The 26,603-nt window shown below is 34.1% G+C and overlaps 1 protein-coding gene across 3 annotated transcripts in view; it reads right to left on the bottom strand.

The window, feature by feature from the left end:
- C3H8orf34 (chromosome 3 C8orf34 homolog) overlaps window positions 1-26,603 on the bottom strand; it is a 463,675-nt gene that overhangs the window by 212,792 nt on the left and 224,280 nt on the right. The window lies entirely within an intron of this gene.

Here is a 26,603-nt window from a genome sequence, read left to right as displayed (position 1 = left end):
TATTTAAAGGGTTGTCATGTAAAAGAGGATTATATTTATTCTTTGTAGAATCATGAAGTTGAACCAGTGCCACAATTAAAAAACGCAATAAAAATTGATTCATGGAATAGATGAATAACCACAGTCCCTTTCCATTCTAAATCTGTGATCTCAAGAGCCTGTGACATGGAATGAATTGGTAGAAGCCATGGCATAAGAGATTTCTGGCCCAATATAAGAAGATTTTTATTTCTAATAATTAACTGATCTGAAAAGAGTGGGATGATTTATTAGATTCTGAGCTTGTTCCTTGAACTATTAAATCAATGGTTTAATGACCACTTGTCAGAAGATGAAAATCTTGTACCTAATGGGAAGGGTATATAAGATAACCTTCAAACTTCCACTTCTAATATCCTAGTATGAATAAAATGCATGTTAGAAAGTATTCCATTCCAAACTGAAAATCATATAAAGAGAAATGGCTTTTTCCTTCATTTTGTTTGCTAAGATAGCATCAGCACAGGGTAAAAAGCTCTAATGTGAGTTTGTTCAGTTTTATTTTGAATCCATTTGACGTAAGCACATCTTCTTATAGATAAGAATATTATCTTACCCAGAAAAAAAAACTGGCAGAATATTTCATTTATTCACTCATTTATTCATTAGATTTTTAGTATATAAAACACCTTTCTACCCTTTAAGGGTGATGGCAAATGTGTATGTAATGCAAATACCAGTGGACTGAATGATTTCTAAGGTTCTCATCACTAAATCTTACAATCCAAAGAAATGATGCTCTCCTTTTTTTTTTTTGTTCAAGTCCTAGAATAACCCTGAGAACCTATATTTGGTCTAAAATAAAAAAAAAAAGAAAACTACAAAAAAAAAGACAAAAACTCCACCAAAGCCTTAGCCATCTAAAGTGACTTTTGACTGTATAAAATACAGTACTAGATTGTATATTTCTTGTTCAATCATTTTAACATGTCTAATTTTTTGTGACTCCATTTAAAGTTTTCTTGCCAAAGATAATGGAGTGGTTTACCATTTCCTTCTCTAATTCATATTACATAATTAGGAAACTGAGACAAATATGGTTGTGTTGGTCATACAATTAAGTATGTAAGACCAGATTTGAATTTATGAAGATGAGTCTTCCTGACTCTAGAACTGGCACTCTATACACCTACTTGCCATTTTGTATAATATGATTGACTTGAAATAAAGAAAAAGCCTGACTTTGAAAACTACCACTGCTGTTCACTAAATGATATTACTGATACATTCTATAACTTTGAACTTCGGTTCTCTCCTCTGTAACATGGGAGTTAGAGGGACTTGTCACACTTATAATGTTTACTTCTCATGGCTGTTGTTTAGTACTTTGAAAACCTTACAACTTTAGAAAAGTCAGTATTAATAGATTTTAGTGATGGCATGCACCTATATAATAGTAACTTTTGCTCTTTATTATATATTATTATATGTTTCTGCTGGCCATTGCTTTCTGTGTGATATTCATCTTCACTTCCTTTGAGACTGCCTCATGTAGCAAAGCCATATAATGTCAGCTGTGCAATGTTGGTAAAAAATAAAGGTAGACATTTGTTCCTAGGAGAAATCTGACCATACTAAAGTAACTTTGCAATTTTCCAAAGTAATCCAGCCTGCCTGCCTCCTGCTTACATCTGGGCCCAAATCATTGTCTATTTGTACTTGGTAACTTGAAGAGTTTTCATTAAATGGTAAAGTAAGTAAATCATATTTCTGAGGGGTTTATCAGAGAGAGACTGAGAGAGAGAGAGAATAAGAAAGGGAGAAGGGATAAAGTAGAATCTTCACTTGTAGATGGCTTTTTCAAGGAATTTAAATGAGAAGAATAGAAGAGCTATAGAATGATAGTTGGTGGAAATGGACATGGTAAGATCAGGTTGCAATGATTTAGTATGGATTTTAAGGTCCTCCAAATGGTCCTGTTTGCAGGTAACCTTTTCTTGGTTGCATCAAATCTGGAAAATATCAATTTATCAAATGTTGTGATGTTGGAGTAATGAGACTTCTAACTGATATCAGAAGAGTTAAATATGCTATGGTTACTTAATCTTGATTTCCTAATTTGGGAATTTGTTTTAGAAGAACATTATTGTCTTCAAGCATAGAATAAATGGCAACATATCAATTAAATTGTTGGGGAAATTTATGCTTTAGACTTCTAAAAGTCCTTCTCAAATAATAGGATTCTAAATGCAGATCTGTATGGAGTATATTCAACCAATTATAAAACTTTTATTTATTTATATCCTCACACAAATGTCATCCATCATTTTTCATTCTCTTGTTCTTAGATTTCTAGATAGTCTGTTCCTTATTTTAAACTATTTCTTTGGATAAGGATATCTTTCCATTGCTGTGTGAGAGTCAGGAGTTTTATTTCACCACATAGACAATCTGAATTTAAAAGTTCTATCCTTAGCCTCTTTCATCATTGTTTTCTCTAAGATTTATTAGTCACACTTCTACTGTTATTTTTTCCATAGCATTCTCATCACCTATAGAAACTAGTTTTATAGTATAATCTCTTAAGACAGAAATTAATGCTGCTTTTGAAATTTAGACACTTTGATGAAATTTTCAACGGGAGCAAATGTCCCTCTTGTGTTCAGATGAATGTAAGGACTATGCCCCCATAAAGCTTCAAAGTTGAGTGAAGGCTGACAGGAAAAGCTGAGGACAAGAATAATTTACAAAAAGAGATGAGAGGAATGTGAGCAGAGAAAAATGGGGAAATGGCATACTTCCAGGGGAGCTTGTGTATTCTTCCTTGCCTACTGAATAAAGGATAGGAAAGAATAAAAAAAAAATCATGGTGTTTATACTCTTAAGGGGGGGGGAGGAAATCACCTCTAATTCTCACTTGCTTATCTAGATCAGGACAGACACTCAAACTCAACTATCACAACTGAAGAAACACTGATGCCCAGCTAGCTTCTGAATAGAGAGAATAAGAAGGCAGCCTCCTCACAGAGACTTTGCTGCATTGGGAGAAACTAGTATGAGTATTTCTTGAATCATACTAATAGACTGGAAATCAATCCACCAAAAGTATTTATTGTGGGTGGAAAACTGCTACTATAGTAAATCTTAAAGCACTATAAAATATTTTTGTTATAATTATTATTTGAATTATTCCCTACCTTACAGAATATTTCACAGTTCATACAGAAAGGATTTATAACTGAAAACCTATACTATGAGCTAACAGGTTGATATATAGTAGCTAAAACTAATGCCAATCTAGACTGTATTGAGAGGTAGAGAGGCTTAAATGAAAAAAAGTGATATATATATATATATATATATTTTTTTTTTTTTTTTGTACTTGACTGTGATATGACTGTATCTGTAATGTTGTGTTAAGTTTTAGGAGATACTTTTTAGGAAGGATGTGATGAAACTGGAAGACATTCAGGAAAGAATGGGAAGAGCTGGTTAGGGAGAAGAAATTAGAAATGGAATTTGGGCTTTCAGATCACAACTTAAAATATAGAAATGACAGGTTCCTACCCAAGGATGGAGTCTGCATAAAACATTTTCAAGTAAGAATGCATTGGTCAAGAATGTCACAATATAATCAAAAGGTCTTTGAAGTAAAAAGAGAGATTAAGGAAAAAACTCTGTATGAAAACCTACTAATGTAGATACCACAGAGAGTATCTAGACTGAAAAAAGATAACTGACATAAAGTTCACAGGAAACAGAATCTAGGAAAGTAGTAAGGGAACCTATATTCCCAAATGTCTAATGAAAAAAAAATACTCTTTTGACTTTAAAATCATTTTACATTATTATCTCTTTCTACTTTTCTAGACTTTTTATGTATTTCCCTCCAAGTAATGTATGATCCAACTACTTTGGTCATCTTGTTATTTCTCAAACATCACCCTCCAAACCTTGTCACTGACCATCCCTCATGCCTAGAATATATATGCCTCCTTTTACTTTGGCTTCTTAGATTCTCAGGCTTTAGTAAAGACTCAGCTTAAACCCCATCTTCTTCAAGAGAACTTTCACAATTATTTCTCTTCATCTCCCTACTAATGCCTTTTCTCTGAGACTACCTTGTATATATGTTTTGTAAATAAATAGTCATTTGTAAGCTATATTCCCCATTCAAATGAGAGTTCCAGAACCACATTTGCACCTCTCTTTGTATTCCCAGCAACTTAGCAGATTTCCTTGTATATAGTAATTGCTTATTGCCAAAATGAAACACAGAAAATTCTTCTACAAACGGGTTTTAAAGAGTCTTGTACAGAAGATAAAAGAGAGGATAGTTTATAAAGGAAAGATACAAACTAAAGTTCTATAAGAATAGAGTCTAGTTTGTTAAAAGCCAGAATAAACTGAGCTGAGGCTCATAAGCTGAGGCTATGAGAAAAACATAAGGCCAATTATTAAAAAAAATAAAGAAAGAAAAAAATGTATTGGATAAATGAGGATAAAAAAGGCTAGGATCAGAAAAAAGACAAAAATGTTTAACTCTTGCTTTCTCCCCATCTTTCCCAACATAAACTGAAAATGATAGAACTAGCATAAATGAAACATAAAAATAAAAAAATTACTAAGAGAATTTACCTATTCAGTGTCATATTAATCAAACTATTCAAAAATTATTTCATAGAACTAGAAAAAATCACAAGAAAATATGTCTAGGAAGACCAAAAAGCCAAGAATATCAAGGGAATCAATAAAAAAAATGAAAGGAGACCTAGCCATACCAGATTTTGAGCTATACATTTCTATATAGTTGTAATTATCAAAACAATCTAGTGCTGGCTAAGAAATAGAGTAGCTGATCAATGGAACAGAGTAGGTAATCAACACACAGTAATTATTTAATGTAAGTAATTAATGTCCATAGCAACTTAGTGTTCCATAAACCCAAAGATTCAAGTTTTTGGGAAAACAACTCACATTTTGAAAAAAAAAAATTCTAGAAAGAGAAAAAAATGGAAAAGAGCTTGGCAGAAACTAGTACCAACATCTCACACCATACACCATGATAAAGTCAAAATGGATGCTGGATGTAGAAATAAAGGGTGACATCATAAGCAAATTAAGGTAACATGGAAAAGTTTAACTGTCAGATTTATTGATAAGAGAAGAATTTATGACCAAACAAAATCTAGAGAACATTAGGAAAAATGAAATGGATCATTTTGATTGCATTAAGTGAAAATAACAAATTTGGAGAAATATCTTTATATTTTATTTAGTAACAGTTGCTAAACTGATAGACTAGACTAGGGGGATATTCTACATGGATGTAGTTAATCTCTATTTCATTAGAAATTCTGAGCTGACTATTTTTTTAAGTAGAAAGAACTATGTGGGATAATGAACAGGCAAATGAGTAGAAACAAGAGAACATTATACACAGTTACATATTTCATGCTTGAAGAATAATTTGTGAATATCGCCTCCAGAGAATGAACTGAAAGATGGAAATATGAAAGACATCATTTATGTATTATGTGTGAATGTGTGTGTTTGTGTGTGTGTCTCCCAGATGATGCCTTTTATATTGCATGGAAGGTAGGGACAGGATGAGACACTTATTTTAAAAAATTAATCTTTTTTCTAAATAAGGAATTTTGTAAAGCCTTTCCTATTTTGAATGAGAAGATAGAGAAATAAGAGATCCAAACTTATATGTGGTCCAAGTTAGTGGAATGGCTAGACTCAATATTCATTAATAGTTAATATTAATTTGGAAAATGAGAACTTAGAAAGAGGTTTTAAGTGGAGTACCCTAGAACTATGTACTTAGAACTATTTAACATTTTCACAAATGATTATTAGATTTTCATATGACACAAACCTTGCCAATAGATAATATACTGGATGATAGAGCCAGGATCCAATATGACCTGGACAAGCTAGAAAATAGGTTAAATATGATGATGTTTTTAATGTTGTTGATGATGATGAGGACAATGGCGATAATGATATTTAAATAGGGACAAGTGTGAGTTCCTAAATTTGGGTTCCAAAAGTCAGCTTCATAAATACTATGTAGGAGAACATGGTTAGAAGCAATGAATTCGAGGGGGCAGCTGGGTAGTTCAGTGGATTGAGAGTCAGGGTTCAAATCTGACCTCAGACACTTCCCAGCTGTGTGACCCTGGGCAAGTTACTTAACCCCAATTGCCTAGCCCTTACCACTCTTCTGCCTTGGAGCCAATACACAGTATTGACTCCAAGATGGAAGGTAAGGATTTAAAAAAAAATAAAATAAATTTAAAAATTAAAAAAAATTAAAAATTTTAAAAAAGAAGCAATGAATTCATCTAACAATAGTCTGATAGTTTTAAACTGCAATTCAGTATAGTGTTTTTTAGTAGCTACAGAAAAATAAATGTGATATGCTATCTCCAGGGAAATATATCTTCCAGGAATAAGAAAGTGATAGGAACAATGCATACTGTTGTGGTCATTCTATATAGGTAATACTATATCCAGTTCTGTGCCTGTATTTATGGAAAGGCATTGATAAGTGGGAGAGTAATTAGAATGGTGAATTGATTCAATTATATTCCATATGAGTCAAAAGAACTGAGTACTTTAGCCAGAAGAAGAGGTGAATGTGTTTAGGGATAAGGAGGAAGCAGAGATGACAGTCATATTAAAATATTTGAAAGTCTGTGTAGTGGAAGAGGGAGCAGCTTTGTTTTGTTTGGCTCCTGAAGTTGCATAAGTTGAAAAGAAACAGCTTTGGTCTTTATATGAAGAAAAAATTTCCTAATGAGAATTCTTTAGGAGCTGAAGGGGCTGCCTCTGGAGGTAGAAGATACCCCCTCCCCAATCCACCAACCCCCCCCCCCTACCCCACTAGGGATCTTTAAGTAAAGACCTGTCCAAAAGGATTTTTTATGAAGTATCGTCTGGACTAAGGAACGCTCAAGCGCCCTTCCAAATATGAAGTTGTATGATTCAGAAGTTGTGGATTTAGGAATGAAATAAGGAAAAAAACAAACTTCTGGACAATTTAGAACTCTCCAAGAGTTGAATGGACTTGGTTGCTGGGCCATCACTAAAGGTCTTCAAACAGAGACTGTGGGAAATTTTTTGGGTGGGGGTGGGCAAGGGAAAGAGAATTTTATTCTTATTTGAAGTTATGTATTGTGGTGGATAGCCTACTGGACTTAGAATTGGGAAGGTCTGAGTTCAAATTCAGTCCTAGACACTTGCTGTGTGACTAGGAAAATCACTTAGTCTTTCTCAGCTTTAGTTTCCTCTTCTGTTAAATAGGGATAATAGAGATAATAGCAATTCCTCCCCACATTATTCTTATGACACTTGAATGAGACAATAGGCAGCTAGGTGGCACAAAGTATAGAGTATTGTACTTAAAAATGAGGAAGACTTGACTTCTTAGTCTACCTCAGTTGCTTACTAGTTCTGTGATCCTGGGCAAATCCCCTAACCTCCCTTAGTCTTAGTTTCATCTGTAAAATGGGGATAATAACAGCACCTATCCCCACAGTATCATAAAGCTCAAATGTATATAAAGTGATTTTAGATATTGAAGTGCTATATAAATGCTACTATTATCATTAGAAAAAGAAAAAGAAATGAGTTATATAAGAGGACCGTTGGAGTTAAAATATTGAAAGGGAGCTTGATTCTCCCAGTGACTTTTCTCTCTTTCAAGAGCTCCCATACTGCTTCTGTATACCACTCATTTGACACTTACTGCTTCCTATTTCTCAAATTTCACGTGCATATATCTTGTCTCCAAGACTAGATTTAAAATTGTACAGATAGATTATACACTGTTTTGTATTATTGACTTAAAGCCAATTTTGATAAACATTTAGTCCTTGGCAGAAATCATATAAATACCAACAAAATAAAAAAGAGTTTAAAAGCAGCAGAGATTAGTTTTCTAAAGAGAATATGACCATGTGCCAGGAGGGGTAGTACACAAGTGGTGCTATGTGCAGTCAAGAACTGGGGAAATAGGGGCAGCTGGGTGGCTCAGTCTATTGAGAGCCAGTCACACAGATGGGAGGTTCTGTGTCCAATTTGACCTCAGACACTTCTCAGCTGTGTGTCCTTGGTCAAGTCACTTAACCCCTGTTGCCTAGCCCTTACCACTCTTCTGTCTTAGAAACAAATACTTTGTATAGATTCTAAGACAGCATTTAAGGGTTTAAAAAAAAAGAATTGGGGAAATGAACAAGTACTCTAGTGGTAAGGAATGGATGGCTAAACAGAGATAAGCTTCTGAAGACAAATAGATTTTGGACAGGTGGTGAGAAAAGGAAGACAGTACAGGACACTTTGAGGAGGATTAAATGAAGAAAATCATAAAAGTGGGAACAGTGATTGCATACACGAGAGGTCATTTTGGAGATGATTATTGTTAGAGCAGAAGTAAGATAGTAAGAGACACAATTGGTTTGATGAGGATCAAGTTTAGAGGGCTTTGAATGCCAGGACAAAAGTTTGAGGTTGTTCTGATAAGCAGTGAAAGTTTGCTGTGAGTTATTAACATTGGGAATAATATGTGGAAAACTATTTCTGGGAAATGAGTCAGTTAGCTGAATATATCAGAGGAAGCGTAAGCAATGATAGAGAGAGAAACCATATGGATATCTGATCTCCAGAGACTTACTAGGCAAGAATATCTCACCATTTTTGTGGGCAGAGTCGCTGTACATTCATTTTTTATAGATATAACCTTCAACATGGGGCATCCACGATTTGCTTTTTCTTAACTTTCCAAGCAAAGACAACAAACATTAGACTTGACATATGGTATGGAACAATTAAACCACATTAGTTTGAAGCCTGCATTTAAAATAAACCCTTTCTCCTCTGACTCAATGAAATATAAGATTTCATTATAGGTTGCTTTGCTCTTGGGGTCTGCTGCTTACTATTTGTTGTTGTAAGGACACGGACAATTGAACTTGGAGACTAAACTAACATGCAATCGCATGTTTGCCTTTTAATTTAAATTGCTAGCAGACTTAAACTGTACAAACAGTAAACACTGAATGATATACAGCAGCCCTGTAGCAGAAGGTACACTAGTTTGTACTGACATAAAAGAATAGCACCATTAAATCAAAAGCATGAGTTCATGGTGTCATAAGTAATTTTTACTTTAATGACCTTTCATTAAAAAAATGTGGTTTTTTTTTCCCAGAAAAATCCATATTGAAAACAAAAATTCATTTCGAACTTCAGTGATTGTGAAAATTTAGTGATGGTCTTTTATAGGGCTTGTTCACTATTTTCTATCTATCTTTTGTCAATTGTCTGATGTCATATTTTAGAAATCTAAGCTGTTTGATGAACTCCCATTATGTCAACAGCAAATTTTTAGGCATTTCCCATTTTTGTTCCCTGATGGAATCTTTTCTGCTTTTTTAAAAAATAGTATTTTATGCTTTTAACTCTAATCCATCCTGGATTGATTCACTCTGTTGGAATCATACCTCTCTTTTCTCACAACACTTGTTTTGCAAGAAGGTATTCTATATCATACAATATCAGCAAGACCAGAGTTTAAATCCTTTGTCAGACATTTAGTAGCTTGGTGACCCTATGCAAGTTTCTTACTCTTCCTCAATCTCAGTTTCCTAATCCATAAAATAAGCATAGTAATGCCACCTTTTTATTGAATTATTATAAGAATCCAGAAAGATATCTATAAATCCTCTGTAAACTTTGATATACTAGATAAATATTCGTTATTCCAAAGTTTCCAGAGTATTCTTACTATTAGATATTATGATTGACAAGGTGTTCTGGAAAAAACTAGTACCATTGGTGTAGCGTTTGCCAAGGCTTTTTCAAGGTTGCTTTCTTCTTTTGGTGTCCACCTGCCATTCAGCTTTCACCTGTGGCTTGTAATAGAGAGATACTAATGATTCTCCTAGATGACTAATGGATCAAGTTTTTGCCTACCCTCCCCCCTTTACCTCCCACTTCAGAAATCTTTCAGCTTCACCCCTCTTCCCTCCTTTCCAGAGTGAATTATGAGGTTTCAGAGGAAGTGCTCTTTTCTCTTCCTTTCTCAAGTAAGGAGGTTTATTGGGGAAGACAGGACAAGGATAGAGGATGAGGTAAGAGGGATGGGGCTTTCCCTACTCTATAAAAGAATATTGGGGAAATGGCAGTTCTGTCACAACTGTGATACAAAGTCAGTCAGAAAGATAAGAGGACAACTGTCTGTCTTCTTTCTTCTTCTAATCAGTCAGGTAAGTCACAGAGATACAAATAGGTTCTTCTTTCTCAGCCACCACCATCAGTCACACCAAAAACTTAGTTTACCAGCCTCTCAGCCGAGCTCAGAAGTCCAGCCCCATTCAGCTGCTGGCTTGGCTCCAGCTGTCTTTCCTGGGAACATTCTAATGGAATTGTCACTTGACTGACAGCTCTTCTGTCCTCAGCTTTCTGTCTTGCATGCATGTAAATTCTCTCTTGCATGCATGCCTCCTCCACAGGCTCCAAGAAGCTGTAGCATGTACAGTGGCCACATACCAGTAAACTGTCTTTGCAGAGAGACTAAACCAAGTTGAAAATTACCTAGAGGCCTCTCACCCCTCAATGAGTTAGGGGCATGTCCCGCCCAAGTATGTGAAGACTTCCCAGCATAACAGGTGGATAAAACCAATTTGTTCTGATAGCCATGAAGGCAGCTGAAGCAGGTGCTATGAAGAGCTTAGAGCTTGGCCAGACATCAAAGGCACCAAGATCATTTGTTGAATCCCAGGCAGTCATCAGGCATCCTGACTTTTGTCTTGCCTTTGGACTTTGATGACTCTAGAAGGCAGATTGAGGCTGATGACATTGTAAAATTCTGTCCCACTTAAATCCAATTTTTGAGTGAGTCAAGACATTATTAGTTGATATTAATATAAAGGATAACAATCAACCAACTAATTATTATTGTTTTGAATAAGGTTTACATTTCCAGAGACATTCTTCTCCCTAGATCATAGCTTCTATTTCCTAGTGGTAACCCTAACCCTAAATGACTTTATTTATATCTCTCTATTCAGTTTTTTAATCCTATAATTTAAGCAATGTCTGGAAATCAAAAATCTTTTATAATCATCCTTTTGAACTTGAGAAAAAATTACAGCTCATGCTCATAAAGAAGTTAAATTGATGGTTAAAGTCAAAGATACAGTGAGTCCTATTCTGTGACAGGGCTACCTAGGTTCACTTTATCTTGATCTAGGGTGGCAAACTAATTAAGTGCCCCTTAACCATTGGGGCTTTGTACACTTAAAAAAGAGAATGGAAGCTAAAAACTCCTAGAAATCCCTCCAACTCTGATTAGCAGACTCCCAAAATCTTTGACTATAGTGATTAAGAGTATGAGAGGTAATAGGTACATGGGTACTAGAAAAATCCACTTAGAGGCCAGTGGTTAGACATGAAGACTCAGTGATCATATTTTAGCAATTTATATATATTTTTCTTTTCCCCTATCCCCTGTAGGGGAAGGGACCTTGCAATAATCAGATAGCAGTGTCAGTTTTCAAGCATCACCTTTTAAATATATTAATATTGTTTGAGTTATATTACTTTCATTTCAAAATATATCCTTACCATCTCCTACACAGAAAACCATATCTTATAAGAAACCAAAAATTAAATGGGAAGGATTTTTAAAAAAGGCAATTCATAAAAATTCATCAATATATCACCTGTGTATATCCAATGTTTCACATTCATACTCATTATCCTATACTTGTATGAAGACGAGAGGGAGGGAATTATATTTTATTATGACTTCTTTTGTGTCTAGCATCATTTTAACTGAGGCAGCTCGGTGATTTAGTGGATAGAGTGCTGGGCCTGGACTCAGGAAAAGTTAGGATCAAATCCAGTCTCAGACATTTACTAGCTTTGTGACCTTTGGGCAAGTCATTTAATTCCTGTTGTAATCAAATGGAAAAGGAAATGGTAAGCTGCTCCAATACCTTTGCCAAGAAAACCCCATATCAGGTCACAAACAGTCATACACAACTGAACAATAAAAAACATGTTAACTGACTACTTCAAAACTCATCCTTTCACTTTTGAATCCTGTCTTCAAATGGCAGGCAAGTATGATAGGAATATTATGCTTTTAAGATCTTCAGTTTCTTGACCAGGACTTCACAAGTCGTAATAATAGTTCCTAGATCCCCTGTGGAAATATTATTTGCCCCCTTGAATCACTACTGAAGATCATCAGATTTCACAAATTTCTGAAGACTTTCTAACACATCAAATATGTATGCCCTGAGAAATCTCTCTCTTTATATCTGGTCAACAAAATGTATCTTGGATACCTATCTTCATTCTTCTTCCACTGGATGATCTTTCTCCAAATGTCACCTGTGCAGTTTCGTAATCATACCTTGGACCATGAGCCACTGCTTTCTTCTCAATTGATCTAGCTCTTTCCTCTCTAGGATGTGTATCATGCTTATTAATAAAGCTTGACATATTCAGTGGTCTTTCATCCCTTTTTTTCCTGTGTCAATCTTTTACTCTCTAACCTACTAACAGCAAAATGCCCTTCTGCATCCTAGTTCTTTATTTTTTCTTAAGTCCTCCTTTACTTTTTTTAAACAGGAAGACTTCATTTTCCTTAATAATCTACATAACAGAGAGGCTTTCCACTAACCTCCTCTTCTAGGAGTGAGATTAGTACCAACCCTCATTTTGTGTGTAGTTGGCAGTTTCTTGAACAAGGAAGAAAGAAAAGCATTGCAAACTTTATGTAGGTCACTGCCAAATCCTTCTGAACCTTCACACTTGATGGAAGGGAGCATGTGATTTTCTGCTAATTCCTTTTGGTTCTTGATTTGTTCTCTGGAAGGGATGAAGAAAGAAACAGGAGAACTGTGTTCTTTCTATTTCTCCACTATATGCAGTCTTCAACTGGCAATGAGATTTCAAAGACGGAACTAGGTGTGGCTTTTAGAATTACAGAATTTGCAGACCTTTCTTAAAAAGGTTTTCAGATCTTGTGTGTGTGTGTGTGTGTGTGTGTGTGTGTGTGTGTGTGTGTGTGTGTGAATACTGAACAGGTAGAAGGGAGCTGGGTACAAATAATGTAAGGCAATAGAGAAAATTGCTCTTCACTGGAGGCAAGATGAACTTGCATTCTTCCCATTTTAATCACACTTATGACTAGAAAAGGAATACCTTCAGCTATTGGCCCAGTTCAGCATAAGAAGGGACAAGGAGTGCATATGGAAGTGTATTACTTAAAAAACTCAGACAAATGGTAAACAGATGCAGATGTGTAGTATGTTGGGTGAATGTTTCCAGAGAGATGCCACTGTGCAAAGTTTTACTCTCTTGTCCAGAAGTGCTTTGAGGGTAGACATATGGAGATTTTAAATTAGTTCCACTAGTTTATTTGCATTCAGAAATCTCCAAGCAACAAGTAAAACTTTTATCCAAGGACTATCTAAAGGACAGGGATTTGGTAAAAAATGTGGGCCAGTGGTCTGGATTTATAGTCATATAAAATTGAATGTCTGATACATATCTATCTTTCCCATATGTCTTCCTGCTTCATCTCCCCTTCCTTCCACCTCCAACAAAAAAATAACACCACAGCCAACAAAAAATCTAGTGACCTTTGAGCCAACATTGTCTTTTTTTTCCTGCACAATTTTCTGAAGAATCTCAAAGCTAAATAAATGGTAATATAAAAATACTGGATTTCTAGATCTAACTTTATTATAGGTGAATGGTATGACCATAAACTCTCTGATTCTCATATGAAGAATAGGAAATAAGTTCTGAGAGCTAAAATGATTTGAATTTGACTTTAAAAATTAATCCCAAGTACTTCAAGTGTATAGTCAAGGGGGCATCTGGATGGCTCAGTGGATTGAGAGCCAAGCCTAGACACTGGAGGTCCTAGGTTCAAATCTAACCTCAAACACTTCCTGGCTGTATGACCCTGGGCAAGTCCCTTAACCCCTGTTGCCTAGCCCTTGCCACTCTTCTGCCTTGGAACCAATACAAAGTATTAATTCTAAGATGGAAGATCAGGTTTTTATTTTTTAAGAATATAGCCAACTCTTGAGTATCCACCTTGTATGTTCTAAGGTACCTTATACTTCATAATGTCCCATCTGATAGTAAGCTATTGGGCATTGCCTTCATTTTTTTCCTGAGTATGTTATAGGAAACAGTATATTATCAACTAGTATTTCTTGAAAATCTGCTGTGTAGTCCTTTACATGCTGAGGATACAAAAAATTATGATTAAACCTCTGCTCTCAAGGCACTTATAATCTTGTTAGAAAAGCTTGGAGAAAAAGAGAGAGAAACACACAAAGACAGAGACATAGAGAGAGACAGAGATAGGGAGAGAACTCAGATGTTAGGAAATTTGTTAAGTAAGGAGAATACAAATATCGTCCAAAAGAGTACCTGTCATTCAGGAGATTACATTCTAATGGGGGAAGGCAACATATAAAAAAGAAGTTGAGGGGGTACCCATGTATTAGTAAGTTAGAAATATATAGAGAATGAGAAGCAGATTGAGGTGAGAAGTGAGCATGGAGGGCCTTGATACTTCCATGTATTGGGGCTTCCTGGCAGGAGCCACCAAATTGAGAAAGGAACTGAATGAGGCAGAGGTATCTTCAGGATGAAAAGGCTATTGGATGTATGTTGATAAGTCCAGAGAGTCAGGAGAGGAAACAAAAAATCATTTTGGAGAGTAATATGGAATTATGCTCAAAGAGTTATAAAACTGTGTATACTCTTTGACCCAGAAAAACTACAACTAGGTTTATTTCTTAAAGTGATTAGAGAAAAGGAAAAGAACCTCTATGTTCTAAAATATTTATAGCAGCTCTATTTGTGGTAGCAAAAACCTGAAAAGGGAGGGGATGCTGATCAACTGAGAATGGCTGAACAAGTTGTGGCATATGATTATGATGGAATACTTTACCATAAGAAGTGATGAGCAGGTTATATGTGTTTTTTGTTTTTTTTGAAAAATGGAAAGGTCTATGAAGAGTAAAATGAACAGAACCAAGATAACATTGTATAGAACAATATTTTAAGAGAAAGGTAAATAGAAATAAGCAAGACATAGTTTTCTATATAAATGGTACCGTTTCTAGTGTTGGGGAGATGAGGGAGGGAGTTATCAGGGAATTTTAATGTAATAAATAAATAAATATGTTTAAAAGAAAAAAAAAGAAAAGTGAATATGAATGAACTGGGCACTTCCTTTATTAATAATCTTGGGCAAGGAACTACCAATTAGAAATTACATAAATAGAGCAGAAAAATTAATGCTACAAAATTCCAGAAGAGAAAATGAGGGTTGTAGGGAAAGTGGTCTTGGTAAGCTTCATGGAGGAGATGAGCTATGAGCTGAGGCTTCGGAGAATAGGTGCAACTTTAAATAATTAGTTTATAAGAATGAGTCCTGGTTCTATTTGTCTGGATATGATTTGATTGGAGGATAGCTGAATCAGTGTCATAGTGAGCTGTGTTAAAAGGAAGAAAAAGGCCATTATAGATAAGGAATTACCTTAGAAAAGCATTAGGAGTGGGAAGTGGTATGAGGTATTCAGAAGAATTTGGAAGACATGACAGCAGTCTTCAAATATCTGAAGGGCTACCATATGGAGTAAACGTTCAATTAGTTTAGTTCTGCCCTAGAGGACAGAACTTGGAGCATAGGGTGGGAATTACTGAAAAATCTATTGAGATTTCATGTATTAAAAAAAAAAAGCTTCCTAACAATTATCCAAAAAAAGGAAATAGGCTGCCTCAGGTGGTATTAGGTCCTCCCTTAGAAGTTTTTAAGCATGGACTAGATAAGTGATGGTAGGTTATAAAGATTTTTTGTTAGACAAAGATTGGTTTCTGAGGTCCACTGCAGCTCTAAGATTTGCTGAAGCTTTGAAGACAAATTAATCAGAGCATGTCATTTCTACAAGGATTTGATGGGAGGTGTGATAAAGGATGAAAAGGTTTGTAATTTGCAAAAACTGTTGCAAAAAACTGAGAGATGCAAACCTTTTCATCCCTTTTAATATATCATAAACCCCCTCATCAGATGTATCTAATGTTAAGTCCTCTGGCCACTATTGCAATAAAGGATCTGCTCGTCTCCTGTATAAATTTGGTTCTCTCTCTCTTTGTCAGCATCAGTGAGAAGATCTTTGGACTTACTTGGACATCTAACAACTTAAGATCCTGGCCCTATTTGATTTGGACTCCTGGTGTGAGATTAGGATATTTGGGAAGTTATTTATCTTAGTAAAATAGTTTAGTTAGTTATAATCTTTTAAATTAAATATAAGACTAATTATATTTCTAAACCCTTATTCCTCCCTACTCTTCCCAAACCAATATATCAGAATTTATTTATATATTTCCTCTTGTTTTTCCCTTACCCCAAATCCTATCATAACAGAGGTCAATATATAGCGATAGGTTGGGGATGAAATTGTGAAGGGCACCAAATTATTATGTAGAGGATTGATTGCAAGATTTTGCACAGGAAGAATCCTAACTAGCCGTTGTTGTGATAGTTCCAGTTCTAACTATGACTATTATTAGTATTGCTACTGTTACTACTGTTGCTACCTCTACCACGACTACTATTAATATTATTGTTTGTCTTTCGTTTTGAAGAGGACCAATGATGGGAGTACAGCTGTGTAATGCCAACCCTATGCTCTCTCTTGGATTTTGTGTGAAACTCATAATTAGCCCTTCAGAGACAGTGATGTTCCATTATTTGTGAAATGGTAAAGATATAGACCATCATGGCAAATTTCTTTTCAAATGCTTGCTTATTTTCTCCAAATATCTTCATCAAAAATGTCTTTAATTTTTTATTGATTTTCAAAGATTTTGTAGAGATAGAGCAATCATATAGATCAGTAGTTAATGACTTTTTTTGGGGGGAGATTAACAAGCGATATCTTGCAATGGATGCCTTGATAAACATTTGTGGAGAAATAGATGTTAGCTAAGCTGCTAGGTAAAATCTAATTTTAAATATGTGGATTTGGCAACTGCCTTGGGTCCTCATGATCACAGATTATGGCTATGTTAAATTCCATAACCTTTAGCTTTATTGTAGTAACCATGGGACATTTGTAAAGCATTCTTGAATTGAGAAAGATTATGAGTTCATGTAAACTGAGGATTTAGCCCTTTAAAGATTAAAATGCTAAGGAAGCAGGTTCAGGGAAAAGGTTTTAAAGACTCATGGTGACTCAGAACAAAGGCCTACATTATTATAATAAGGAGTTAAGGGGCAGAAAAAAAATATTTTCTCATAAAAAAGAAAAACATTTAAAGTGTCCTTTTCTGAGACATTTTTATGCTTCGTTTTATAATATAATTTCCGAAGCCTATGAAATATTAAATTAAGAATGAAAACAGCATTTTAAGTACGATGATCTTAAAAGAAACTATTTGATTCTAAAATTGGATATGTTTTTCTCTGTATGGAAAGAAGTATTGAAAGTAAAAGGTAGAGTTGAGAGGCTTATGGCAATTTTTATTAGACTCTAACCAGAATATTATTTAGTTGTTCTGAAGAGAATGAAAAAACACTTGTAAAGTGTAATAAAAGCATCTAATTACATATAAGTTGTGCAAATATGCACTCTTCATACATGATTTGAGCTCTCCAAGGGAATGTTATTATGTCAAAGATAATAAATGTTTTCCTTTTATCAACATTTAAAATTATAATAATATGTTTTCAATATGGGAACACATTGAAATAACTTGGACTGTTAAAGTTTCTTTCCTTTGATACAAAATACTTTACATATCATAAAAGTACTTTATCACATAGCTCATTATTGCACCTATTTAGTTATCCTAAGGATCAAATTTCTGCCTCTAAAAACACAACTGTTACATAATTTAGTAATCTGACTCAAGGCATTAGTTGATCTTAAGTGTCAGCACTGTCTCAAGAGAACAGTGTATGATAATGAAGTTTCATGATGCTGTATATTCTCCAAGATAGAGGCAATGTTTTTTTCTTAAAGTCATTCTCTAAGTTCTTTTCCTATCCATGTAAAGTTGCCCCTGAGCATCTTTATTAGAGAGAATCAATGATTTAGTTAAGTGAAAGTTAGTTAAATGGTACCATAGTGGCCTCAGGTGTCATTCAAACACCAACTATACTGTTGGAGAGGTACTTGGTCATGAACAATAGCTGACTATAATATTTTTCTTTGGGACCCGAGGCAGGAAACAAATAATATCAATCAAGAACACTCTGATGGCTAATTTTCTCTCTGTGCAAATGAACCTTAGAAACAGTGGGTTCTCTTCTTCTGTGGCTATTTTTGAAAAGAGACTATTGAATGTTTGTCATGAGGATTCCTTTCAGGTAAAGGTTTAAGTTTGAGCAGTATTGTCAAATGCAAATTCAGTTGGGAGTCACTATGCCATACACAAGTTTCCTTGGACGAAATTTATTTACTTAGAAAACCACATATTAAAAAGATTATGTTAAGTTTTGTTTTCTATTATTTCATTATATATTTCCCCATTGCATATGAATCTTATTTGGCTGTCACTCCAGAGAGTTATGGACAGCTTGTGGCTGAGGTCCATGTGTTTGAAATCTCTGGGAGAGAGAACTCCTGAGGTCACTTTCATCTCTCCAATTCTGATCTTGTGAACTTGAGCTTAGATTAAGTTCCATTAGAAAGTAAAGAATGGTTGTTAATGCTATTATTATTATGTCTTTCTTCATAGTGTAAATTAGAGGCTTTATAAAAGCATTCATTAAACACCTACCATGTACAGACAGTGCAATAGAAAGAGTTCTGAACCTGGAGTTAAGATTTGAATTCAAATCCAGTCTTAGACTTATTAGCTATGTGACTCTGGACAAGTTGTCTAAGCATATTTGCTTTGGTTTCCTTATCTATAAAATGAGCTAGAAGAGGAAATGGCAAACAACTATAGTACCATTGCTAAGAAAACCTCAGTTGAGATCATGGCGAATTGACCACTGAAATCACTGAACCACGACATGTGCTAGTCATTGTATTCAGTACTTTACCAATAGTATCTCATATGATTCTCTCAGAAATTTTGAGAGACAGATACTATCATTATCTCAATTTACAGGTGAGAAAAAAAGAGACAGATTTAAGTGACTTGCCCAGGATCACAAAGCTAGGAAGTATCTGAAGTTAGATTTTAACTCAGGTCTTCCTGCCCCTGGACCTTGCACTCTATCCAGCTAACTGCCTCTCAAATGGGGGTAACAGCCTTTTAATATGTTTTTGGCCAAAAGGAATCAGAAAAGTGTTCATTTCTGAAAGAACTACTAAGTGGTCTGATTGAATCCTGAACAAAATAAGCAGCAGAATAGGCTATTTAATATGTATTCAAAATTAACTCTATTCGTTATAAAGAAAACTGGTCTTAAGATCTGTCAGTTTGTTCAGTGAGAAGATGTGGATTTGTAATGCAGAGTGAAATGAGCTGAACTAGGACATTGTACACAGAAAGTAAAACATTGTGGAACAATCCAGTATAAAGGACTTTGCTACTAGTAGCAATGCAACAAGCCAGGACACTCCTGAAGGACTTATGGGAAAGAATGCTAACCACATTGAGAGAAAGAACTATGGGAGTAGAAATGCAAAAGTAAAATGTATGACATCACTGATCACATGTATATATGGGTCCATGATTTGGGGTTTAGGCTTTAAAAAATCACTCTATAGAAAAAATGAATAACATGGAAATAGGTATCAAGTGATAACATTTGTACAATCCAGTGGAAATGCTTGTCGGCTCTGAGACGGGTGGGAAGAGGGTAGGAGAAAAAATGAGTAATGTAACCATGGAAATTATCTTTAAAAAATTTTAAGTATGTAAATAAAAAAAAAGATCTGAGTTTGAGTGTTGACCCTGGATTTTACTATTTCATTCCCTGTCACATAATTTATCCCCTTCGTTCCTCATATTTTTCATCTATAAAATAAGCATGACAATATTGATATCATCTATTTCAGAGCTGTACTAAGGAAAGAACTTTTTAAGTAAAACATTTTTAAGTGTTGTTATTAACATGAACAAATATTAATAGCAATGATATCATTTTAATATTTATAATTTCACATGGTCTAATACTTGGATACACATATTATCAATTTTAACATAAATATAATATGTACAGCTTCATATGGTTTAAATGTGCTAGATGTTTGATTATGTAATTTTCTACATTTTTTACTTACCTATACATCAATTTTTCTAGGCATTCCTATCATGATTATTCTTCCATGATTTTTCCCCTTTTTATAATGAATCCTACATATAATCTCAAGCTTTCATTGAACTTACTTTTTGCCTGTATCTGATCTTTTTTTCCATCCAACAGGCAAGTTGTTTCCACATCTCTCAAATTCATCCCACCTATTTCCTCCATTGCTGTCCCAGTGTAGTTTGTACTATTCATTAGAATTTTAGATTGAGAGCCAGAAAGGATTTTAGAGATCATCTATTCTACACCGCCTCAGGTTTTTAGGAAACAGAATGGAATTAAAATGGTTTGTCCCACTTCACAAGGTGATAATAAACAGAGCTGATATTCAATTCCAGACCCTCTCATTCCAATTTATATTATATTATTATGCAATCTTAATCATACACTGCTTTATATACTATTATTTAACTTGTCACTTAGATGCAAATTTATTTTCCCAGTTAAATTATCTTTCAAAGTTTCTTGAAGGACCATGTCATATATTTTATATCCTTTAAAGGGCAGAGACTATGTTTTATCTAAACACTAAGTCTTTCTAGCAACTATAATAAATGCTCATATGAGACATTAAATTGTGTTGTACTTTTATTCACAGATATTAAGTTAAGCAACTATATGTATTTAACTCATTGATTTTTTCTACTTTCTTTGCAAGTTTGACTCAAAATGATGAGTTTTAAAAATTAAACTGCTATTAAATTCATTGTCCCTGAAACCAATAAATCAGTTAATTCAAATCAAAAGGCTTTCTGTAAATAGAAACTTCCTATTTGCTATTTTGTAAATGGAACCATTTCTAGATATGGGATTATGCTCATACCTCTGAATTAAGGATAAAATAAAGCTTTTCTACACTAATAGTTTCATCGAGTCTCAGAACTATGTTGAAATGGATTCTCAACATATTTCATTCAGTTCTTTAAACCTGAACCAATTTTCTTACCATCCAAACTATTTTCTTTTCTTTATGAAAGCTCTATTCTACTAAGTCACTTCTGTTAGGATGTCAATTGCAGATATTTAGATCAGGCAAGATAGTATTAGTAAAACAAAACATATCTAGGAAATTCAAAAGGCAGAATAGAGGCATCATTTGATGTAACAATACAATAGTAATTAATTGTTTCAAGCATCTCTGAATTTTATCAATAGGACTATCCCTTTCATCAATGAAGACCATGACTCTTCTTCATTTTAGTTGATATTCTTCATCAATTACTTTGCGTAAAAATGGAATATATAATCAAGTGGACAATCTTTCATTCACTGGCCTCTTACAAATTGGACTGGACCTCAGACAGTAGGCATTGCCCAACATTATATTTACATTCAAACCTTTTTCATCTTAACAAGAACTAAAGCTTTGGATCTTGTCTTGTGGTATCCAGGATCACTTTCAAAACACAATGGCATAACAGAGTAAGGGCTAAGTAGAAGAATACCATGTTGGTAGTCTAAGAGTCAACTGCAAATATTTCAATACTTGTTATATGGAAGAAGAATTCTGAATTATCCTAGAAAGCAAAACTAGGAGCAACATGAAGAAGTTGTAGGGAGAGTGAATTCTGGCTCTCTGAGATGTGGTTTGGAGAGGGAAAATTCTTAGCCTTCATTGAAAGGTAGTGAATTTTCTAGTCACTGTCCATGAAGACTGATTAAAGTTGTTCTATCTAAATGAGATTTGTAATTCTGGCAAAGTTGGATTAAATAATTTCCGAGACCCTATCTCTGTACACTGTAAGCGTAGAGTTCTTTAATTAAGGAGGAGGAAGAGGAAAAGGAAGAGTGAAAAGAGCTCCTGTTATCCAATCTCTTCTCCCTGAATCAGGTTGATTCTGTTGATGAATTCAAAGAGCAAGAGGAGAGAGAAAAAGAAAAAAGTATAATAGAGAAGATGTCTCTTATTACATATTCAAATATAGCCTTCTTATACTATGGTTTCAAAAGTTTCTCATGACAGTCCAAACTATTCTTTAAGCAAATCGATTGTCACACAGACACAGTACACATCATAAAACAATTTATGTAAAAACTTTTATCTTATATTTTATTCATAATTAATTATATATTATAGTAAAACTTAAAGATTATTCATTTTTAATATCAAAGGACTACCCACCATAATGTTATTGAATATTTTTATTTTTTAGAACTTGTAGCTTTTATCTAGCCAGCTAACTCTAGTGTGGCATTAAGAAATAGAACATATGCTTTTTAAAATTTCCAGGCAGAGCATGTAACTTTAATTTTATATTCATGTTAAATGCAACAGCTTTTGATAATATAACTAATCTTTGTTATGAACCTATATCAGAAGACCACCAAGATGGTAGACATTGTGGTCATCAAAATTGGATAGTCATCAAATAAAATGCCATTCTATTTGTAAAAAAAATTGTATTAAATAATAACTATTATTTTAACTGATAGTTGGAGTGAATTCATTATTAGTATTGCCCTTATTGACTTCATTAGACCAAGTGGATGTATTTATGTACTAGAAAATATCCCAAAATTGGTAATTGCTTTATAGAATTGCAACCCAAAGAAGCAAAGAGTGGCTTATGTGCCACAGTCTGAAAAATGGTCCTGACTGATAAATGGTGAATACAGACAATGGAAATTATATTAGCACCCTCAGTTAATGTTAATATACATTAACAATACATGATCTCTGTTGATCTAAAGGAAGGAAATAAATCCATAGAGAACAATCTGGAGTTCATAAGGGACTAGAAGTTCCCAGTAGTACCTTATAGCTGATCCCACCTTTATGATGGTAAAAATCACAGCTGCAAACCATTGCAATAATTCCACCACTTTCCTCTTTTGCCCAACTCCAGGCATCAAAATAGATAAATAGTGCTTATGGAATCTATAGCTTACCAGTACGTGGGATAATATGAGTTATAGAAGATTTCTGGATAATATTTGTTGGTATTCAGTGAGAAAAAGTATGACTTTTCTGGAGGTGCTTCTGGTATGCATGAATACTGTTTCTTATTGTATATGGATATTGCGAAATGTCACCTGGGTTAAAATATTGAGTAAACATTTTTTAAATGTTGAACCAGATAGGAGAACAAAGAGAGCAGATTAAGGATAAATGCTGATTAGGTGATCAGTTGTTCCCCCATAAGTCATAGTTTGGTAGCAATGAGAATTAGTGCCAAAATTATTTTATAAAATCAAAAATTAAAGTTATTATTTATGAATTTGATTATTTCAGGGTGAGCTTCATGTAATAAGTTGCATGATTAAGCAGAGCTACTGGGCTATGTTTAGTAAGAATAGCTTAGGTACCACCAAATTTTCCTTAACCAGCAAAGGGCATAAGGACATATATGGGCACTACTTTTAAACATGCTAATGGGTTCAGTACTTGTTTCAAATATTTTTCTTAAAGAGGATTAGATTTAACATATAAACGTCACAAATTAATTTCCATCAGTTAAGGCAGGACATGTGCTTACTTTACCTTATCTTTAGGATTCTAACCTTTATGTTCATTACAGCATTTTGAGTCAAGTACTATGGTATTATTAAAAAAATACCTACCACATGTTGGTCACATTAAAAAATGAAAGAATATATAAATTAAGTAATGCTATTTTAAAGGAACATTAAATTAAATATCCTTCAGAAGGACAATCTGCTTATGTTTGAAAACTGATGTTTATCACCTTCATAATCATGAACTTGTACTTAAAAATAGTTCACGAAAATTTACCCTGGACTTAATTTCATTCTCATTTGTACTTTAATTTTTTTCCTTACTTTTTTTTAAGCCCTTACCTTCCATCATAGAATCAATACTGTGTATTGGTTCTAAGGCAGAAACATGGTAAGGGCTAGGCAATTGGGAATAAATGACAGGTCATCCATAAAGGAAGTGTTTATGGCCAAATCTGCACCCAGGACCTCCCATCTCTAGGCCTGGCTCTAAATCAAGTTGTTCCCTCCTTATTTTTTAATATAAAATAATGCGATGTCCCTTTTAGAGGAATATTTTAAATGATCATGGTTGGACTTTGTCCTTTTCAAAATGGTGGCAGATAAGAACAACAATCATGATAATATGATAATTGTACATTTCCTTAAGTCATTTTGCAACAGTTGGATCAAAAATCCTGTTTCATCAGGACTCAAGTTTTATTTAATGGAATGAATGAAACAAAAGCAAAAACAAATCATATCTAGCTAAACTTAAAAAAAAAACTTCATTCCCAAAAAACAAAGTATCTATTTTTAAAAAATTCTATCATTAATATGAGCAAAATTTAAACTAAGAGACACATGCTACTGGCTGTCAGAAAGTGAGAAAAAACAGGGATGTTGTTACTTCTTTACTAGAGGTTACATTACTTTGTGGCTTAAAGGGGATTTAAGAGTATTATATGAAACAGGAGAGAAAGGTCTTTTACAGTATCCATTTTCTGCCAAAAAGAATCCCATTGGGGCTATTCTTTAGAATGCAAAATAATAAGAAAAAATCTCCATATTAAATCTTTGTTGGCCATTTTCATTTGTGTGTAAAATTGGGGAATACCTGGTATATGTATTAAAAACAGTTCCCAGATGAATCTACCTTCAGTTCCTTTCATTTCCCAGAATGTATGATTTTTTTAAATGTAAGTTTTCATTATAAAGATTATGTCCTGATGATTCAACCATCTTTCCATGCCAAAACATAAGGAGATTTTTAGCAGCTACATGATGAAGAAATTCCCCCAAAAGAACAGAGAGCTTCAAATATGTATCCTTTGATGTAGATATATAAATAAGAGGATTCCAGGCACAAACACACACACACAACGACAGTTTTCAAAATACATGAGGCGGCCCAGTCACACTTCAACCACAACTATGCCATTTTTCCTTGTTTGATTTAGTTCTGTCATTTGTACCTGGAAAATTCCTTGGCTCGTGTGTTCTTCTTGATTTTATGAGTTCATTTATGTTTTTTTTTTTAGTTATGTTTTGAAAAATGCTTGAGAAACTTGGTCTAGAATGCATTCTAAAGAACTTGATCTTTCATCAACTACCTGAACTTCTGAGAAGCAGTGTGAGGTTTTTGACAGTAAGTCAGTAAGATTTGGATTTGAATACTGGTCTTGCCATTTACTAGTTATGTAACCATAGACAAGTTATTTTGAGGCTCACTTTCCTTATCTGTAAAATGGGAACAACAGCAACAATAATGATAATTATATTTCTCATCTCACAAGGTTATTAGCAAAGTTTCATAGGAACTGAAAAGTAATATGTGTTTTGTGAGCCCTTAACAGAATGTGAGAGGCAATTTTCTAGTATAAATAATTTTTTTTTTTCATGGAAAAGAGAAACTACTTTCAAAACCACTAAATCACCATCATCTCATCTGGTTACTCCTAATGATATGTTAATTTACATCTCTTACTCTGAGAGTCTCATGTGACTTTAGAGAAATATCTAGAAATTCCCGAATAGACTATAAAGTGTGCCACCACCACAGAAATTATAAAGAGTAAATTTTCATGGTACCAAGTGGCTCAATTGCTGAAGTAAAACATAAAAAGGGGAAAGTGAATATATATTATCCAGAACCCACTCCTCATGAGGCATTTTGTTAAGCACTTCACAAATACTATCACATTTGATCCTCACAACAACCCTAGGAGATATTACTTTTATAATTCCCATTTTACAATGAAGAAAACTGAAGCAAACAGAGGCTAAGTGACTCGCTCAGGGTCATACAATTAGTAAAACTCTGAGGTCATATTTGAATATAGAAGTCTTTCTGACTCTGGGCTGGTAACTGTATCTTCTTCCCCATCTTCTTACATCTAAATGGCGCATGGATGCTCAGCGGTTGGTAAGAGTTGCAGATTTCAGACACTTTGGGTTCCTAATCCTAATTCTGACATGGAATCACATTGTGACCTGGGAAGACATTTTTCATTGGGTGCTCCATGTAATTCTCTTAAAATAAACATACACTGCAGAATAGATTCTGCTCTAATTTGGTAAAATTCCTCATCAGAGGCTATTTAAATCAATGAAATGGAAGATCCTAATAGAGGAAGTCAAATTTCCATAAAGGACTTCAGATAAATTTCCTTTTAACTTTATAATTTTTAAATGAATGAATTTCAGATAATTTGAAGATGCCTCTTTTAGCAGGACTCTCCCCAACTTATGTCTTAGCTAACTTAACACATTTTGCAACCTAGCACCTACTCTATCTTCTTATTTGATATGAAATAGAGAAATAGATAGATAGATAGATAGATAGATAGATAGATAGATAGATAGA

This window comes from Monodelphis domestica, chromosome 3 (genome assembly GCF_027887165.1).
Source record: "Monodelphis domestica isolate mMonDom1 chromosome 3, mMonDom1.pri, whole genome shotgun sequence".
NCBI classification, from domain to species: Eukaryota; Metazoa; Chordata; class Mammalia; order Didelphimorphia; family Didelphidae; genus Monodelphis; species Monodelphis domestica.
Note: the sequence above shows the minus strand (reverse complement) of the source record. Positions and strands in the feature narration are given on the sequence as shown.